The sequence below is a fragment of the Petromyzon marinus genome, unplaced genomic scaffold (genome assembly GCF_048934315.1).
Source record: "Petromyzon marinus isolate PM22_M1 ecotype Great Lakes invasive population unplaced genomic scaffold, UKy_Petmar_22M1.pri1.0 PM_G_Scaffold_26, whole genome shotgun sequence".
Taxonomy (NCBI): Eukaryota; Metazoa; Chordata; class Hyperoartia; order Petromyzontiformes; family Petromyzontidae; genus Petromyzon; species Petromyzon marinus.
This window is the reverse complement of record NW_027422828.1, coordinates 2,700,916-2,716,766: the sequence shown is the minus strand read 5'-3', so window position 1 is coordinate 2,716,766 and position 15,851 is coordinate 2,700,916. Positions and strand designations below refer to the sequence as shown.

General features: G+C 45.4%; 1 pseudogene; it reads left to right on the top strand.

Moving 5' to 3' along the window:
• Positions 1–3,663: 3,663 nt before the first annotated feature.
• Positions 3,664–15,578, top strand: LOC142913461 (putative RNA-binding protein 46 pseudogene; annotated as a pseudogene).
• Positions 15,579–15,851: the final 273 nt, after the last annotated feature.

The window sequence follows — 15,851 nt, the reverse complement described above, 5'->3', positions numbered from 1 at the left end:
TTTTGTCTAACTAGGACTAGAAATGCTCCTTGCTGATTGACGTCTGGATGTTCGTAACCATCGGTTGAAGCAAACCCCACTGCTGTTGTTGAGACGCTGTGCACCAATAAGGGTCCAACACATTGACGGCCTTCAGGCCAGGAAAGTCACAACATTTGCACACGAAGGACGCATTCACGCAAGCACCCGGTGCTCCGTTTTGAAGTTTTAAAATGAAACATCTTTTGATTGTGTTGTGTTTTGAATTAGATTATTTTATTTCTTCATTAAAAGCTTGTATCAATTTACATGTGGAAGACTTCATTGAAAAGGACATTTCGTGTGAATTTTCTCTCAACGTTAAGTAGATGGCCTTGCCGGGGGTTCGGTTCGATGCGGACTTTCACCTGTTTGGGATTGCGGGATCGAGATAAGGCGACACGGAGCTGCTGGCCGTGCGAGAAGACCGCCGTCTGCAGATCCATTCCAACGTAATCGAACGTCTGTCCCTGCGCCGCCGTCGTCCATGCAGGGGGTCCGTCGTTTTGCAGCGCCCCCTGCATGAAAACAACGGAAAGTGCAGCGCTCATCACAGATAAAGTTGTGCGCTTATATTTAAAATGTTATTCTTTTATAAGGTGATGTTGAAATCGAAAAGTGTTTAGCCAGTTGATCATTTCAATCAAATTGATTAATTTATTATGCACCACATATCTGAGCTTTTGTGGTCCTATTGAGCTAAAGTTTGAAAAAGTCCGTGACTATAACTTCGCTCAATATTGTAAACATCTTTATTATTTAGTTATTGTTTAATACAAAGTACTTCAGATAGTGGGTTTCAAGATGTACTTGAATGGCACGTTCGTTGTTCCGGTGTTTAATGGCTTGGACGTCATGGCAAATGGCTTCCATCGATGTGGAAGTCAATGGTGGATGATAATTTGACATTTTGGTGTTGATTTGGAGTAGATTGTTTAACTGTTGCATACCGGGTGGTGAAATGCTTTGCCGAGTACCTGAACTGTTTGACCAAGTGAATTCATGAAGAGTTCGATACGAGTTTGAGCATTAATATTCTTGCGGAACAACAAAGGTCGGATATTTTAAAGATTCCTGACCGTACGTTTATTGCGACAATGTTCAAGGGGAACACGTGTGGAGGAGAGTTCCGGGTGAAGTCTCCCCTTACCTGGCAACCATGGTGGCTGTCCTCTGATCACTCTCACTCCGTCACAGCTACGAGCTGTAGGGACGGGACGCTCCACCCTGGCGCTGTTTTAATTCACAGCACCACGAGCGGAGAGCCTCATCCCTGCAGTTCCCTCCTGTTGTGCCGCAGCGTTTACGGCGTAGCGAGGCAATGTTTTCATGAGCAGTGCGTTCCACTACGCACCCACACGAGCGAACCATGTGCAACAGTGTGCGTACATACAAACACAAACAAACACGCGGGTGCACATACACACACGAGCGCTTACTTGCAAACACGGACGAGTGGAGATGCACACACGGGTGTGGTCACCACCTGGCTAGCTACACTAGTCACGTGATAACTAGTATACTAAACTATACACTACACTATACACTACAATAAACACTATTATACACTACACTATACACTACAGTACTATACACTACACTATACACTTATACACTACACTATACACTACTATACAATACACTATTATACACTACACTATACACTACACTACTATACACTACACCATACACTACTATACACTACACTATACACTACTATACACTATACACTATACTACTATACACTACACTATACACTTATACACTACAATATACACTACTATACAATACACTTATACACTACACTATACACTACACTACTATACACTGCACTATACACTACTATACACTTATACACTACATTATACACTACTATACACTACACTACTATACACTACACTCTACACTTATACACTACAATATACACTACAATATGCACTACACACTACTATACACTACACAATACACTACAATATACACTACTATACACTACACTATACACTACACTACTATACACTACACTATACACTACTATACACTACTATACACTACAATATACACTACAATATACACTACACTAAACACTATTATACACTACACTATACACTACTATTCACACTACTATACACTACACTATACACTACACTATACACTACACTATACACTATTATACACTACACTATACACTACACTACTATACACTACTACACACTACACTACACTATACACTACAATATACACTAAACACTATTATACACTACACTATACACTACACTATACACTACTATACACTGCACTATACACTACTATACAATACACTATTATACACTACACTATACACTACACTACACACTACACTATACACTACACTATACACTACACTACACTATACACTACTACACACTAGTGCTGCACTAGTCCCCAAACTGCAAAGACAAAGGCTCCCCAATGTAGACTGACGCATCCACAGACCCACACATGGACCCACGGACTCGCACAGAAACCCATGGACTCATCGACTCCCACTGGGCGTGCGCTGTTAGCGAGCACCGGTGAGGGTCGCAATGGAACACCACCAGGGGCTGGTGTGGACAGAACCACGGCTGGCCGCTCGTCTCTCAAATTCTGATGTTAGCACCCCCACCCACCTCACCACCTCCTTAATTATGGCTGAGTCCACCTAAGTGACGCTCAGGACTGCTTCAGGTAAGGGGCCGACCTTAAATGACGTCACGTGATTTTAGTGGATTTTTGACCCCCCCCCCGCCCCCATCGTCACACGACGTCACAAAGTCAGACCCCTCCCCCCTCAATTATGATGTCACAAAGCTCTGCCCCCCCCACCCCCCCCAAAAAATAAAACATGCTTCAAATCACTTTAAACTATTGTTGTCATTGTAGTGCGTTGTTAATGTGACGCTGCACTCTGATGTAGGTAGAAAACATTTATTACAAAGTCTAATTAAGTAGAACGTGTTTATATTTATTTAAAGTTGCACAATTTGATGTGACGTCATGTTTCTCAAATCCCCCCCCCTCGTCACACATCGTCACAAACGTCTGACCCCGCCCCCCCCTCTAGACGTCATTCACGGACGGCCCCTAATTGTCGCTGGTATTGGCCGTGAGGGAGAATAGCGCAGCCATTCACGCTTACGGTGGCTTTCAGACAACATACATAAATTTTTTGTCTCCCCCCTCCTCTTTTCAGAACATAGATGGACTAGTCCTTCTAAATAAACTGCCAAATCGCTGCGCGTGGTGCTGACGTTTTTTTTATAAATAAAGAAATACACCGTTTTAAAGTAAATAAATTATTGCAAACCGACACACCTGATGACGACCGTTTGTGTTATGGTTGAAACGTCGTGAGAATTTTTATTGTTTTATATATATTTTATTGTTTCCCTTCAGCGTGACTTTACCGAAAGAGCTAAGAATATGAATTACTGCAGTCACGAAAGCTTTAAGTCAAGATTAAAATATATTAGCATACCAAAATTAGCATAGGTCAACCGTTGACCAATCGCTGCGCACCATCGCTGGAGACGCGCCCAGGTTTGCCTCTCGACCAATCGGATCGCTGGCCCTCCCCCCTCCCCACTTTGGCACGCGGCGACCAATCAGATCGCGGGAGGACGCTACCATTTTTAATGCCTTACACGCTGAAAGCCGCGCGCCCTTGTGCGTGTGAGTGTTTAGTTTTGTTTTAATTATTTTAATCATTAAAGTTCGCGAGTGTCAAGGTAAGCTACGTTGACTTTATTTTTTAAAGCATTTTCTCAAGAGAACCGTTGTTGTTGCTGCTGCTGTTGTTGTGAAAGGCCCGGTACACCCTGAGGCCTTGCCTAGACTAGGACAGCCTTGATGTCACGTGGGTCCATACTCTTTGTGTCTTTCGGTAAAGTCACGGAGGTAGAAAATGAAATTTATTATTTCATTTATTTTATACCTACGTTAAATTTAATTAAAATTTTTAATTAATTTAATTAAAATGTATTTCATACCTACGTTAAATTTAATTTAAAATTGGAATTATTTTAATTAAAATTTATTTTATACCTACGTATTTTTTTATAAATGAATATTTTTTATACTTTAAATTAATTTTAATTTATACCTACGTTAAATTTAATTTAAATTTGTAATAAATTAAATTTTATTTCATACATACGTTAAATTAAATTGATTTTTTTAATAAATTAAATTTATTTAAATTAAATTTATTTTATACCTACGTTTAATTTAAATTTTTAATAAATTACAATTATTTTATTTAAATTAAATTTACTTTATTTCATACCTACACATGTACAGTCATTTTAACTGCTCTGACTGCTACAAGCTAAGTGCGGCCTGGAATCGTATTATTAAGTAATACATTTTACAATTACAATTCCTTATAGAGGAACCCCATACTAATGAACTGACTACGTATCTATATAATTAAAAGACCGCACGCAAATACCGCAAAAGTGGACCCCGTTGTCAATGAGATAATTCGATGTACGTACAGCAGTTGCTGTACGTAAATCATTAAAATTACACCGATTGTAATACGTCACCAAAGACGACACAATTTTAATTTGACCCCTGGGTCTGATCGCGTTAACTGTGCAGGTGGCGGGTCGAGAGGTGACTTGCACGTGTGTGCAGCTTATTGAATATTGACGTGCGATGACTTGTGGAGAGGAAGAATGATGATGATGGCGATGCAAGTCTTGAAGTCTGACGTTGTTCTCCGAGTCGTGTAGCCTACCGCGTGCAACTTTGGGGATTGCGTAATGTCATTTTAGTTTCCTCTGTGGAACTTTTTATTTTGTTGATTCTAACGCTTTAACTAACGTAGGGCGGGCTTGGGAGCGGCGTTGACGATGTGTTTTGGCGTTACACCAACCAGCACCTTTGCATTCAGAAGTTGGAGGTGCTTTGATTGTTACAGCGATGGGTGGAATCGTCACCGTCATGGGTTTTAAGTGGGCATGGAGCCCGCCAAGGGAATGGGTAGGTAGAGGAATGGGGTTGGAGAGTATACACAACTTGCATTTCTAGTCATTTCAACAATTTATGGGCATGCGCATCATTAACAGTGTCCTGATTGATGAGCAAAACAAAATCGCAATTTAATCATCAATCTATTGTCATTAATGAGTCCGAAATAGCAATAGTCATGCTCAAAACCGCATTCCTATTATAAAAAATAATTGAACCCTCATTCATGATGACAATTCCAATATGGCCATTATGATGCTCAGAATTACACTTATATTCTCAGAATCATGAACATTTATTAAAACAGCAGTGTGCTCAAAATGCAAATTTACCAATTTCAACATGTACACAATCAATTCCAAGATTCTAATCAAAGTAAGTCCTATGTGTCTTGGTGTTTTCATGCTTATCCATTATTGCGCGCCCCCCAAAAAAATATACAAAAGTGTATTTTTATAATGTTTGCATGGTGTACAGTCTGGAAATTACCCACATGGCAAATTTCAAGCTTGGTGCGTGTCGGGAAGTACGCTAAACATTTTGAACAGACACACACATTCACAACTTTGCCTTTGATATATATGGAGATTAGTAATAAATTGTTAATTTAATTACTTTCATGTTGACGGATTGTAACTACGAATAGCACTGGCTCACCACGGGGCTTATCGCGTGGTATCTGGGCACTTTATTTGAAACGTAAACCCCACAGTGTGTGAGTACAATTCCTCGCAAGTTGCGTCCACAGACACAGACAATGACGTTTCTAGGTAAGAGTAAGAAATGAATCTACGTGTCGAGGAGAGACGAGAGAGCCAAGAGGTCACCTCGGGAGACGGGGCGGCACGTCAACCTTAGTCACGTGACTGAAGGAGTGAGGGCGTGCCGTGCGTGTGTGTGTGTACTGTGTGTGTGTGTACTTGCATGTGTGTGTGTACCGTGTGTGTGTACCGTGCGTGTGTGTGTGTGTACCGTGCGTGTGTGTACTGTGTGTGTGTACTGTGCGTGCGTGTGTACTGTGTGTGTGTGTATATATTGTGTGTGTGTACCATGTGTGTGTGTAACGTGTGTGGCGGTAGTCTAGCAGTTAGTGCGCTGCTCTACAAACATGACGACTCGAGTTTGATTCCCGCTCACAGCCAACACCCAGTGACGATTCTTTAGGATATGTTTTTCAAACGAACGGTTGTTTGGGTTGCGTTGTGTTCATTAAAGTTACTTGCAATTCAAATACAGGTGTGTTGTTGGTGGTTGTAATGCCAGACGATAACATTGTGAGGAGCAATGCCTGAATCCTTACCCTTGGGGTTCCTCTAGAAATGGCAAAAAGTCACTGAGAGTGGCCACGTGGAGGAGAGGCTGCTACTCTGCACAGAGCTGGACCGGTACTGCCTGGATCTCTGTGGCATTCAGGAGATCCAGTGGACCGGCTCTGACTCCAATCATCATGAGGGGTGCAGAGTCATCCACTCGGGGCAGGAGACTGCCAAACAACAAGGAGTGGCTCTTATTCTGAAAAAAAGAATGAAGGCGGCGTGGGAAGGTGGCGGCGAGGTGTGGGAAGCTGTAAGCCCCAGGCTACTTTGGGCTCGCCTCCCCATCAACAGGAGGCAGAGAATGGTGGTGGTGGTGGCTGCTTACGCCCCCACCGAAGACGAACATCAGTGGAGGGATGCAGGCAAGCCCGTGGATTCAGATTCCTTCTATGACCTCCTGTCACAGGTGTTAGCTAAAAGTGGTCCCTCGGGATAGAGTCATCCTGTTGGGTGACTTCAATGCCCGAGTTGGTGATGATGCTGGCACCTGGTCTGGAGCGATTGGAAGGCATGGGCCAGATCAACTCAATAACAACGGTAGGAGGCTGTTAGACTTCTGTGGAGCCTGTGGGCTTGTCATGGCCAACACGCTGTTCTGGCATCTGTGCATCCAGATAACATCTTGGATTCACGTCGGGTCCAAGCAAGAACATCCGCTGGACTATATAGCAGTGGACCAGCGAATGCAGGCCCATGTCCTTGACACCAGAACCTACAGTGCTGCTGACCTCACTGACCGTTAGCTGTTCATATGTAAGATCTGTGGGCTGGGTAAATCTGTGAGCGAGAGATAATTAAGCTCCCAAGCATTCACTACGTTATGAACAACATATTTTCACTCATAAGTCGCTTGCCTAATTGCCTCAGCAACTCGGTGTTTCGTATCGAATCTCATCTCAAACAATCGAAGGCTGCCCCCTAGTGGCAGCTGCCCCTGTGTGGCACAAGGTGGCCCTCCACCGGCCTGCACGTGGCATGAGTCTGTCGGTAGGGGGCGATCATTGACGCGTCATCTACATTGTGGAGTTTCCGGATAATGTCTGGAATTAACCACAATTTTGACCGTTACACCAACATGCAATGACCTGTGCGTTGTAAGTGACACAATACTCTGTTTGACATCCGCCGTGAAGCAGAACAGCGCATATTGTGGTGAATGTTACTGGGGTAGCCAGGTGTGCCTGTCGGATTTGAACGTTAAACCTCTGCAACAAATAGAGAATACGCTACCATATTCCTGGTTCTTTCGGTAAAGTCACGTAGATAGAAAACTAAATTAAAGGTTAAACAATTTTTTTATACAATTAACAAATAAAAATAAATTGATGATAAGATGCCTTGGGTCGACTGACTCAGATGACTGACCAATGCACCGCCTTTGCCCCCCACTACACACACAGTGTGTGTACGTACACACACTGTACACACAATAATGTCCACGTTGTTGCTGAGTTCACGCACCCAAGGGAGGGGGCAATGAAAAATGAAGCTAAATCAACTTAAACTCCATCCCCGCTCTGTGACGTCACCACTCAGCATGACCTCATCGGCATGAAGTGCCAGCGGGAGGTGTATCTCGCTAGTGACGTCATGTCACCAAGGTATTCACACTCCCCCAACATGCTTCCGCGTGACGTCGCGCGTAACAGGAGGCTGCCGATCCGCGCTTGCACTGAAATCCGAGGTGAGAAATTCTCATGCTGGTGGTAGTGGTGGTTGTTGTTTACCGAGGTAGAGCCTCTCTCTCGTAGGGATGTCAGTTGAGTAGCAGCGAGCATGGGAATCGATGTCCAGGTTGGAACTGTTGTATATATAGGTGTTATGAAAATTGATGAAAATAATGAAAATTAAATGAAATTTGCAAAATTCATCCGAAATTATGTTAATTTGTGTAATTATGTGCATAAATTATGCTGATTCGAGAGATGATCGTATTAATTATGCGAGTGGGCATGGTTATGATAATGCAGGTCGTTATGATAATTAGGTCGAGCCTCGGTGACGATTGTGTTATGAATTTGAACAACGCGATTAATCGTATGCAGTTCTGTAGGTGTTGTGAGCACGAATGAGAGAGAGTCGATTCGACTCTGCTCTTTAATTCCGTATTATCGATAAGGATACGATTACTCTCGATTGAACATTATGAATTATGTGTGTTATGGATTATGTGTGGTGATAGTGTGCTTATGATAGGTCCCCAGGATTCAGATCTCATACGCAGAACAATATGCAGAATTTCAGGAAGAATCACACACAAACCTGCTTTAATCAATTTTATTTTCTAGCTAACTTTAATTTAGGATAATATGAAAACTCAATCTCGGGATTTTGGAATTTCAACACAGCATTAACATAATACCATCACGATTGCGTTGTTTCACCTCGATAGCGGCACCTGTGGTTAATTCCCGACGCGTAACGCAATCAATCGGTTGTTGAGAGAGAGATTAAACATGCATAACTATTCTATCAAACCTTAACTCTATTATATGCTAATTCGTATACTTGAATGATTACACAAGACGGCACTCGGTCTTTGATTCGTATCCAATCCTTAACACATTCTGATATGCGAAATTATTATGCTTGAAATCGTCAGCACAGTACCACGGCGATGTTCGTTCATTGATTCATCAACGATTATGCAATTAAAGCGTTCGACTGAAATAATTCTGATTGCCTCATCAACGTAACTCAATGGGTGGCGATGTTTTTCGTTATCAGCTAATAGTTGACGCAGTTATCATGAGTCTTGTATGTTTAATGGGAGCGTTGTTGATTTCTTGCGTTGAGCAAACGCCTAGGTTGATTTCCTTGTCAAAAAAATGTTTGTTCGTTGTGTAGCGGTGGGGGAGTGAGGAGGGAGTGTGGGGGAGGGGCATACGAACGACTGCCAGTTTCTGTCCACCGCTGGCTGGATGAGTCAGCACGACGCTCGCCGTCGTCGCGCCGATGGGTGTTGAGTGCGGGGCCGTTTCCCTCTCAGCCCTGGTGACGTGAAGTTGCGAGCTGTGGCACGCTGGTGGCACGCTGTTGGCACGCGCTGGTGCTGGTGGCACGCTGGTGGCACGCTGTTCGCGCGCTGGTGCTGATGCTGGTGCTGATGGCACGCTGGTGGCGCGCGCTCCCTCTCCTTGAAGATGCGCGAACGCGCCCGTGCTGGTTCGCTGACAGCAGTTTCCTCCACTGCTGGATGAGCTGCTGCACGCTCTTGCTTGGCGTTGCTGGCTGCGCTCTTTCCGCTGCTGTAGTATCTGATGCTGCGCTCGCGGGCGACAGGTCAAGTTTTCTTCTGCTGAGTGAGCCGAGTCGCACGTGCTCTCTTTGTTGAAGTTGTTGGCGGCTCTCTGACAGCAGGTTTCCTCCACTGCTGTATGACTCAAGTCGCACGCGCTTGGTCGCTGGTTTGCTGAAGTTGTTGGCGGCTGTCCAAGCTTTTCCGCTGCTGGTTGAGCCACGTTGCACGCTCTCTCCCTGTGGAGATGCTCGAGCGCTCTCAGCGCTGATTCGCTGATAGCAGTTTCTCTCCACTGCTGTATGACTCAATTTCGTTGATACATGGCGACTCATGCGATCCTCGCTACTCAGCAAGGCTCGGAGCCAGCCGCTCCATGCGACTGCTCGTCCTGTGGACGTCTTGACTCGCTGATCTGTCTTGACTCTTGACTATTGACTGACTTTTGAAAATGCGGCTGACCGTTATGTTCAAAGACAATTCTCTCTGCGCAGTGGAAAAGGTGGGGGGGGGGGGCGTGGTCTGTTTGTGTGTGAGTTCGTGTGTGTACAGATGGCTCCTGCGATAACGATCTGTTTGCCCTGGCGTGAAATTCCTCTCTCGCGCTCTGCGGGAGAGACAAAGGTGGTCGGGAGCACTTATCTCTTTATACTTTCGACTTTATATTTCTCAAATACCATTTAGTCCCATGTTCGCCAAGACTCGTGTTTGTAACTACGTCCTCCCGACACCCCTCTCGGGTTACCGAGGTTCGCATTGTTATGATGGAATTATTAAAAAGAAAAATAATTTTCATCCTGAGTTTAAGAGGTCCGTTTCTTGATTGTTGGAATCCATATCCCTTGGTTCTGTAAGGTTCTATAATGGAATATCGTTTAAGGTTAACACGTTATTATTAATGTTATATTGCAATTTCTTTAAAACTTTGTTTGCCTGGTTGCCGTGTGTGGGGTGGGGTGTGTCTCCTCATCAAACCCGGCTGGCTTTTCCAGATGGCCCCTTGTGATAAGGTGTAATTCTTGCTTCTCCGCGCTGCGAGAGAGACAAAGGTGGTCGGGGTTGCTTGGGATATTGTTTAAACTCTTTCGCAAGTTTGCCCGTTGTCTCATTCCTTCTCGAAAATATTTGATGTGACTCTGTATTTTGTCTCCAAGCTTTGTTTTAACAGTAAAAGTATTAAATGTGAAAATCATTTGATAGCGAATTAATTATTGGATAATAATTCACTGATGTATCTGGTGGCCTGGTCTTAATTGGAGTGAGCGCGAGGACCGCTAACTTTAGCTTATTCTTGTTATTGCATTTTAAATTTTAACTGTTTAAAAAAAATGGTTTAACCCGTGGGCGCCATTTCTGGCTTGCGGAGGGCTTCCCTCTGCGTGACCTCCCTTAGGGCACATTAAACTCTTGTTCATCTGGAGATCTTCGCAGATAGCTGCTACCATCCTCGCCTCGAGAGTTTTAGTATTTATTTATTAATGGCCTGTTTATGACCGACATCTGGTTTTTCGTGTGCCTGGCTTACGGGTTTTATTGATTATTTTTTTCGTTTGTTAAAAAAAAGATATATATAACGGCAAATATTATTGTTAATATCAATTTTGGAAAAGGCTCATATACAACAACAGCGCTGGAGTGAAAAAAAGCCACGCGCAGATCATGACCTTTAAGCTGTGTGAGAAGAAACAAAGCGCCTTGACAAAGGAATTAGCATAGAATTTAGCATTGAAATGGCTCATTGAAATAGCTAAGTTAAAGTATACACATCCGCAGAGGCACCCCTTGACAAAGGAATTAGCATTGAATTTAGCATTGAAATAGCTGAGTGATGTTCTGTTTGAGAGGAGACCTGATGGCTCATTCTGTCTACAGGAAACCCACCCACACAGATTCCTACTTGAAACCTGATTCCCACCACCACCCAGCCAAAAATAATTCTCTCATCAAAACTTGATACCATAGTGCTCATTGCATTTCGGACCAACACCACCTGACCAGTGAATTAAAACATGTACACCTGGTCCTCAAAAGGAATGGTTACTCTGACCGTACCATCCGCCAAGCTTTTTCTCCCTCCATACAGAAACAACCACTTGATACTCCGGTCAAAACCATCACACTACCATATATAGCAGGCGTTACTAAATAGATTTCCAAAATTCTAAACAAACACAAGATCCAGGTCCGGTTCAATACAGTACACAAAATTCGTGATCTGATCCCATCCGTGAAGGATATCATTTCTGACTTACAGTACCCCGGGGTTTACAAATTGAGTTGTACCTGCGGTGATTGCTATATCGGGGAGACAAAGCGACATGTCTCTGACCAAATTCGCGAGCACAAATCAGATTTGAAACACGGCAAAACGAATTCTTCTGCCGTGGCTGATCACTGTTACAACACTGTGGGTGATCACGATATAATTTTCTCCCGATACCAAGGTTCTTTGCAAACCCACGGGTTTTTATCAGAGATTTGTTCACGAGGCAATTCAGATCTACAAACACAGACACAATTTCAACCGAGAAGATGGTTTCAAATTAAGCAACCATTGGAAAGATGTTCTAAATCGAACTAAACATTAAACTAATTTCAATGGTACAGTATATTTTTCAAGTAGTGGTACCCTAAACTTTCGCAGCTCTTATAAATTCCCTTTTCACACCATCAATAGCAAGTCTACCGGCATGTACACCACCTCTTTTCTAAAATTGGCCAATCAAATGCAATTTTTTATGCGAATTTCTTTGTCATGACACCTTGTTTGCTCGCACACAGTTTAAAGGTCTGCAGTCTGAGCGTGGTTGTGTTTCGCTAAATTCTCCTGTTTGATTTGTACTAGGTGCCTCGGTGAATGTATATGCTCTGACTTTAACATAGCTATTTCTGTGACCAGTTACAAGCTAATCACTCAGCTATTTCAATGCTAAATTCTATGCTAATTCCTTTGTCAAGGGGTGCCTCTGCGGATGTGTATACTTTAACTTAGCTATTTCAATGAGCCATTTCAATGCTAAATTATATGCTAATTCCTTTGTCAAGGCGCTTTGTTTCTTCTCACACAGCTTAAAGGTCGTGATCTGAGTATGGCTTTTTTCACTCCAGCGCTGTCCTCCAGACAGTCTCGTCCCTTCACCTGATGAAGGCCGCTTGTGTTGTGGCCAAAACGTCGTGACTTTTGTTATTTTATTTTTTTACCTACGTGACTTTACCCAATAGAACCAAAGGGTATGGATCCTAGCAGTCACGAAAGCTTTAAATCTAGAACTGTGATTCCATTTGCAAGTAAACTCACATTTCAACAACGAGGGTTGAAAGCATTAAGCATTAGCTCTGTCTGCATGTCTGCTCTGTTGTAAAGATGATCCAATATGAACACAATTGTAGTACAACAGCTCTGTTGCTCTTCTTTGGTTCTTTCGGTAAAGTCACGTAGAATGAGAATAAAATAATAAATTGATAATTTATCAGATTGATAATTTATCAATTTATTATTTTATTCTCATTCTACGTGACTTATCAGATTGATAATTTATCAATTTATTATTTTATTCTCATTCTACGTGACTTTACCGAAATAACCAAAGAAGATGAATCATTGCAGTCACGAAAGCTTTAAATCGAAATTTAACCAGCTCTGTTGCTGTTAGGGACCTAACAATGTTGAAAACTGGCCAAAATGTATTACACGGCCCACTCATGGTCCAGAGCAGAACTCGGTACCACCTAAGGTAGCAACACTTCAGTCGTACCCATTTATTTGGATGGAAAATGAAAGTAAATTACTTGATAGTCTCACTCATTGAATTTCTTTATCACTGGCCACGTAGAGAAATTGAAACTGCTCAATTTAGGCCACCTCACGTGGTACCGACAAAGGAGACATCTCATGGGCTATGAAAAAATAAGAATAGGTTGTATCCTTTCTGGCAATAAAACAGATCTTAAGATTCATTGAAGAAGGTTTCTGTTTGGTGTTTGAACATCTAAACACCCGTTTTATTGGCTAAAAAGGATCAAATCTATTCTTATTTTGTCATACTTTGATACCGGCCAAACTGTCTCATTTTGAAGCGTTTCATGGACTATTGGATGGGGAGAAAAAAAACGGCGCTAAAAGTCAGCGCCGACCTCTCCTGTCGTGCCCAGTGACGTCATCACGGGCGAAGTTCACCGCGCAAAGTCAAATGCCGCCTCGTGAGCGCCGCTCGAAACGCAAAATCATCGCTCGGTGAACATTTCCGAGGACAAACAAACGCATGCCGGGAACCGTGTGAGTTTGTGTTTCCTGTCTCCTCTGCGCAATGTGGGGGAGGGCTTCATCCAGCAGTGGATTGACAAAAGCGCTGTATGCATACTGCACAGGCTACGCTAACGTCACATTTAGGCCCATGGACCGAACAAACGCGTCTCTCTTTCTCCATCCGTCTCCACTCTCTCTCTCTCTTCCTCTCTTCACTGTTGGCCTGTAGGTTTGGGCCGAGCGAGTTCCTGCCGGGGATTTGGCTTTTCAGGAGCTGATTCCCCCCGTGGCTTTGTCGGCACGAGGCGACCGCGCGGAGTGTCAAGGGCTCCACCGGGCCCCAAGGTGCTGCCCCAGCACCACCGTAGTAGCCAAACCATCGGTGCTCGGCATGGCCTGTATGAAGGTCCTGCCGGTCCTCATGTTGCGCACGGGGTACAGCATCGTCCAGGAGAACGGACAGAGGAAGTTCGGACCGCCGCCCGACTGGCAGGGGCCCCCTCCCGCCCATGGCTGCGAGGTGTTTCTGGGGAGGATCCCGCGCGACCTCTACGAGGATGAGCTGGTGCCCGTGCTGGAGATGGTGGGGAAGCTCTACCAGCTCCGCCTCATGATGGATTATAGCGGAGAGACCCGCGGCTATGCGTTCGCTACCTACGCCACGCTCGCCCAAGCCATGGATGCCGTCAAGAAACTCGACAAATTCGAGATCCGTCCCGGACGCCGCATTGCAGTCTGCATCAGCGTGGACAATCGCTGCCTCTTCATTGGGGGGCTGCCAAAGGACAAGAAGCGAGCGGAGGTGATGATGGTGATGAGCTGTGCCACGGAGGGCGTGGTGGACGTCACGATGAGCGTCTGTTGCTGGGACAAAACCCTCAACCGAGGCTACGCGTTCATCGAGTACGGGAGCCATCACGCGGCCGCCATAGCCCGGAGCAAACTCCTTCGAATCAACTTGCAGCTATGGGGCGGGACCATAAAGGTGGACTGGGCCATCCCGGAACGGGTGGCTGCGGCCACGGCGGTGGAGATGGAGGCGGCGGTGCCAGACCTGTTGCAGCCGGAGTGCACGGGCACCGGCAAAGCCGCACACAGCCAATTTGGGGACTGGGGGGCACGCATGCAGCTGTGGTGGGTACCTCTCCACCTGCGGCCCATGCCCATTGCTCTCGAGGCGCTGCCGGAGGTGGCCATGCTGTCGTGGGAGGTGCGGCTGCGGATGCTGTGCCGGACCGCCGGCATCAGCTACCCAATCTTCGAGCTGCACGCTTACTCGGAGCCCGGGATACCCGTGGGCCTCCTCTATAAGGTGTCGATTCCCGGGGTGGGAGAAGGCACCGGCATCTTCCCCGAATTTCTGAGCTCCAGCGAGGAGCGAGCACGGGAGGTGGCGTGTCAGCTCGCCTACAACATCCTCAGCAATGCGAATCCTCTGAGAATGTGCCAAGCCCCTGCCGCGACACCGCCTCCCAGCCGCCTCTTCCAGGACCTCTCGGCGTAACCTGGCTCCTTCCCCATAACCCAGCAGGTGGTCGCCACGTGCTGTACCTGCACCAAAAGCGACGTGTACTGTAATGACATGTGTCCATTGCAGGGGCGTTCGTCAGACCACTGACGATGTTCTACCCACGAGCCCTCACTTAGCGTTCACTCTGAACCTCACGTCCATTGCGGTGTTCAAACTGCAAATTGCCCGGCCACTCACTCTCTATGTTCACGTTCCCGCCCGCTCTCCCTTCAGCCATCCGCCCCCTTTCCTTTTTCCCTCGTGGGGGGGGGGGGGGGGACCACCCCGGGGGGGGGGGGGGGACCACCCCTGACTTCATTTGACTCATCGCCCCACACACGTCCTCGTTGGCTCCTTCTCACCGGACCACGCGCCGCTACCTCGCTCGCTCCGCACGTCTCACCAAGTGACTTTCCACGTTAACGTCTCGTGACTGTGCCGGCTCTTCTTGGCCACGATTCCGGCTGGCGGCGTGACGACGACGGAGAGAGATGTCGGCGAACGGCGACACGCCAGGACCCAGGACCCCAC